We start from the raw sequence: 5,985 nt of genomic DNA, 5'->3' as shown, positions 1-5,985 counted from the left end.
TCTGTCTGTCTGTCTGTCTGTCTGTCTGTCTGTCTGTCTGTCTGTCTGTCTGTCTGTCTGTCTGTCTGTCTGTCTGTCTGTCCCATATGGAATACACTGGTGTCTGTCTGTCTGTCTGTCTGTCTGTCTGTCTGTCTGTCTGTCTGTCTGTCTGTCTGTCTGTCTGTCTGTCCCATATGGAATACACTGGTGTCTGTCTGTCTGTCTGTCTGTCTGTCTGTCTGTCTGTCTGTCTGTCTGTCTGTCTGTCTGTCCCATATGGAATAGACTGGTGTCTGTCTGTCTGTCTGTCTGTCCCATATGGAATAGACTGGTGTCTGTCTGTCTGTCTGTCTGTCTGTCTGTCTGTCTGTCTGTCTGTCTGTCTGTCTGTCTGTCTGTCTGTCTGTCTTGTCTGTCTTGTCTTGTCTTGTCTTGTCTTGTCTTGTCTTGTCTGTCTGTCTGTCTGTCTATCTTGTCTGTCTGTCTGTCTGTCTGTCTGTCTGTCTGTCTGTCTGTCTGTCTGTCTGTCTGTCTGTCTGTCTGTCTGTCTGTCTGTCTGTCCCATATGGAATTGACTGGTGTCTGTCTGTTTGTCTGTCTGTCTGTCTGTCTGTCTGTCTGTCTGTCTGTCTGTCTGTCTGTCTGAACCATATGGAAGAGACTGGTACCTACCTAGCTACCTACCTACCTACCTACCTACCTACCTACCTACCTACCTACCTACCTACCTACCTACCTACCTACCTACCTACCTACCCGTCTATCTGTCTGTCTGTCTGTCTGTCTGTCTGTCTGTCTGTCTGTCTGTCTGTCTGTCTATCTTACAGGGTTACAACATACTGGAGAGGAGGACAAAAAAAAGGAACAGCTGTTTTGAGTGGATAGATGGTTGAATAAAGGAAAGCATGGGAGCGGGGGAAGATTGCAGGGAAAGAAAATGCAAATGACAGGTTTAAGCAGCATGGACAGATGGATGGATGGATGAACGGAGAGATAGAGAGACAGAGAGGATGGAAGGTGCATGGGAGGGAGGATGCTTTGGACCGTGTTGCCCCAGGGAACCCACATATATACATACCACCGTCACTCAAGATTAGCAAGGTGATTAAGCCCTGTCACGATGGGTTTTATCTGTAGCCTATTTGTGAGTACATGCATGCCACACCTGTGTGTGCGTGCGCGCGCGTGCGTGCGACAATTTTATCCTGGTCCTCACAAGAGAAATGGTCATTTTAAATAGTTAACAAAAAATAAGAAAAATAAAAATCAAGAAAAAGTAAAAATGGCTTTTATCAAATTTACATCCTGAAATGTTGACGTTCTCACAAGTACGGTAATACAAACATGTGTGTGTATTATGCAAATGTGTGGGTGTTTCTTGGTATGTGTGTGTGTGTGAGGCAGTGTGAGCATGTGTTTTGTGTGCGTGTGTGTGGGTGTGGGTGTGTGGGGGCGGGTGGGGTTGTGTAGAGTGAGTGTGACATAGATTGATGAGAAGGGGGAAAGGAGGCCATTATGGTGTAGTCCCACACTGATAGCCTCTACACTTCTCTGTCCGTTTCGGCTGTTGGCCATTTCATAGGCGTGGCTCTGTGTGTGTGTGTGTGTGTGTGTGTGTGTGTGTGTGTGTGTGTGTGTGTGTGTGTGTGTGTGTGTGTGTGTGTGTGTGTGTGTGTGTGTGTGTGTGTGTGTGTGTAGGGCTTTGATTAGCTTCTTAGCAATCATTCTGATCGACTACTTTGTCGATGCAACCCTATCGCCAGAGGAAAACGTTGTCATTGAACGTTTCTCCAGAAACGTTCAATGACAACGTTTCTGGACCACAAAAACGTTACATTTTGACATTTTACATTTTCATTGCATTTCAACGTTTTGGTTTGTTTAGATGTTAGGTTTAGGGCTATATCAATTGATTGATTAGCCACTTATTATTTTACACTTCGTCGCACAACAGTGTCGTGCAAAAATAGTGAACATTGCAGATCTAAGCTCTGAAGCTCACAACACATTGCTATTTTCACAATCATTTTAAAACTTTTTGAAACTTTCTGCCTATATAATTGATCCAAAATAGGGATCAATTATGAATCTATTATGTTATAAAAATCGATTATCTTTTATTTCATTTTATGATTAAATCAGTTAGTTTGACTAGCTATTGTACCCCTAGCTTTTTATATGCTGAGTAATTATCTTTGAGAAATTGACAACAATGTTCTCTTCATGGTTGGATGGGATTATTGTCACAGAAATAATGACAGTAGTGAACTTGTGTGATTGAGTTGTTGTTTTCTTGCTACGATAAGCCCAGAACGTGCTCTGACTGAACATCAGCCATACCACTGAACGAACACAGAGGCATTAGGAGAATTGAAAATATTTCCAAATTACAGTTATTAATATTTGAAGCGCCAAGTGTTCTTGTAACTGCTAATATGAACGACGGGGGGAACCCATTCACGGTTAGGTGAAAATGACCACTTGCATGACAAGAGCCGGCTGAATAGCAGCAGCATGGACATAACCGTCAATTAAGTTGAGTTGTAACAGGTTCCTTTTACTGTACCCATGCTATTTTACTTCTTACGTCTAGTGTGTTAAATTGTATGAATTGTACTTACTAGGAATTATATTTTTTTCTGTATGTCTCCGCTCCCCCAGACACATGTCAATTCAGTTTACACACACACACACACACACACACACACACACACACACACACACACACACACACACACACACACACACACACACACACACACACACACACACACACACACACACACACACACACACACACACACACACACAGGTGGAAATCTTGTGTCCATGAAGATTTTCTCTTTTTTTTTACATTCTGAAAATAGAGATCTACAAGCTCAAAGTGAGCTTGTAGATCTGCTATTTTCACTACCTTTGTGCGACACTCTTGTATGATGACGTAGGGCGTTCATTTACTCAACTTGTTTCCTATTTAAAGGGCACTTTGTAGCTTTATAATTATATCTGTGAATATACAATATCTACCCCGTCCCCTTGCCCCAATTCTGCCAGTAATGATAATTAGTTTTTTTCCCCCCCATCTCACAATTTACAATTTAGCCATTTAGCAGACGCTCTTATAGCCAGAGCGGCAATAAGCAAGGTTAAACACATGCATCAAATGCAGAGAGACAGTGTCGGGCCTCAGTAGAGTCATTGGTGAGAGAGTGGGAGCGCTATTGGATGGCAATATCAGTCATTTCAGACCGCTTTGGTCGGTTGGGGTGTAAAGCAACAGCAGAGGCACAGCCTCTAGTGGGGATTTTAGACTCTTTGTCTTGTGTTAACGAGTGTTGAAATGACTTAATGCCATACTTACCTCACTTTACCATAACATTTTCATTTGTCTTTTTCCATGTTTCTGCCACTAAAATAGCTACTGTTTTCCCCCAACGGTTAGGCCTATACTGCAGTCATTTTCCCAGAAGAGACCACAAGAGAGACACACACGCACACACACACACACACACACACACACGCACGCACGCGCACACGCACAGCACTGATAATGGCAGGGGAAAACAAATGAGCAGACTATATCATTGTTCCTGTCCATAAGATTAGTTTGTTCCCATGCATTGTTTGTAATCCATGGAGGGCCACTTAAGTGTTTTTTTCAGAGATGCTTTTAAAGTGCTGTCCTGAGTGTCCTCAGTTCAACCATACGGCTCCTCCTCAACAATCAATGGCACACTCTTTGTGGACCCAGATAGGACGGTGGTGGGGGGGGGGGGTCGTTTATAAGGCCAAGGTCCTGAGCAGCTGCACACCGGCCATCTCTCCCTCCTCTCTCTGTCTCTTTCTCTTCTCTTCTCGCTTTCTCTCGCTCCCTCCCTAACTCCTCTCTCTCTCTCTCACCCCTCCCTTCCTCTTCCCCCCCTCTCTCTCTCCCTCTTCCCTCTCTCTCTCTACCCCTCCCTCCCTCTTCTTCCCTCCTCCCTCTATCTCTCTCTCTCTCCCGCCTCTCTCTCCCCCTCCCTCCCTCTTCTTCCCTCCTCCCTCCCTCCCTCTCTCTCTCTCTCTCTCTCTCTCTCCCTCTTTCCCCCCCTCTCTATCTTCCACCCTCTCTCTCCCTCTTCCCCCCCCTCCCTCTCTCTCTTCCTCCCTTCCTTCTCTCTCTCTGTCTTCCTCCCCCCCCCCCCCCCCTGCTGAGCGGAACAGTGCGCGCGCCCCCCGCCGTTCAATCTGGCGCGTCAGATGGCAGCGCGAGCAGAGGAGAGGAGAGGAGAGGAGAGGAGAGAGATGCTCAGCTCGTGCAGGTTGTCACTCGGTCCGTTGGTCCAGAATTCCCGGTTCTATTGTCCCGCTTTTTTTTCTTTAATAACAGCTCCTCCTCGTCGACGACACATCTCCTCTCTTCTTCCAGCAAACACCGAGCAGTCCTATAGATACTGACACGACGTTATAAAAGCTCATTTAAAAAAAAAAACGGAACGTATTTAAAGCTTCAACGTTAACGAGTAGTAGCTTATATAGCCTACACTGACTGACACGACGGTTAAGAAGCTCATTTTTTAACCTTAAACGTCCATTTTTTGGGGAGGTTCAACGCTTCAACGTTAATTCCAAACGACCTTCCTTTCTTTACGTTTTAGTGTTGGTGTTTTTGTGTTGTTTTCTCTCCATGACAGAGTTACGGTTCTGAGGCAGAGCAGCACCGGGAGAAGGAGCAGCCTTTGGCGGGCAGCGGGCGGACAAAAGGTGGTCGGTTCGGTGGGTGTTCTTATGAAAGCGGGGCTGGTTGTAGGAGGAGGCTGAACGGTCTGGAGGAGGAGGTGGAGGAGGAGGGATAAGGATGAAGATGTGACCAAATGAACACAACAAGAAGACACGCAGCTGCGTCCTATTATAGCTGATGACACACTCGTCAAACACACCAACCAACCAACCAACCAACCAACCACACTACTGGCATTTCTCTATCTGAGGAGGAAGACACCACAACAACGACATTTATTAGGCTATTATACATCGTTTTGGATTATTATTATTATTATAATAGGCTACACGTGCCTTTTTTTTGTGGAAATAAACGGACGCTGTCTTTCCTATAATGTTTGACATGTGTTTTTTTTTGTGTGAACGGAGGGAGTCCCGTTGACACTTCGTTTCTTCCATAACAACGGCAACGTTTTAGTATCGTAGCGTAGCGACCCCCGCGGGGACCAGGGTTCGATTCCCGCTCGGTGCGCGACACGTTACATTTGGTGTCAGAAGAAGTGGGATTATATCTCTCACCCTTTATTTTTTTATTTTAGTTTTTTGTCTTCAAAATGGTCAAATCACAACAGTGTACGGATAAACAGATAAACGGGATCCTGATCTGGGAATAGGACGTTTGTAAGCTGCACCATCTCTTGCTTTTATGATGCGATAGAGAGTTTTGGATGCGAGAGAGAGAGAGAGAGAGAGAGAGAGAGAGAGAGAGAGAGAGAGAGAGAGAGAGAGAGAGAGGGGCCCCTTATTATCATATTTGCTGTGATAATGTCGCTAATTAACTTGATGGTCAACAGGACTTTATGGTTTTGATGCGTGCCAGCTGCTCGCCCTGCGTGCCCCCCTGCTGCTGCGTGCACGCACACGCACGCACGCACGCTCACTCTCTCTCTCTCTCACACACACACACACGCACACGCACACGCACACACACAGCACACACACATCCTCTGGGGCGGAACGGAACGGAGCCGGGGGTTTCCACGCGGAGGAGGAGGACGCACTTCTAAACCTGGGATTATTACTCTGCTTTTTATGTTGATTTCAAACTTTTTGGCATTTTGAGGATTTGTTGTCAAAGGGATTTTAAACAGCTGTGACCTCAAACCCACCCACCACCAACAACAACAACAACAACAACAACAACAACAACAACAACAACAACAACAGATTTGTAGGCTGTATGAATTTTGAAATAGACTCAATCAAGCAAAAACAATGTGAACTCCTCCATTGGCATAAGGT

The sequence above is a fragment of the Gymnoscopelus microlampas genome (genome assembly GCF_963454915.1).
Source record: "Gymnoscopelus microlampas genome assembly, chromosome: 16".
Lineage (NCBI taxonomy): Eukaryota > Metazoa > Chordata > Actinopteri > Myctophiformes > Myctophidae > Gymnoscopelus > Gymnoscopelus microlampas.
This window is presented reverse-complemented; position numbering follows the sequence as displayed.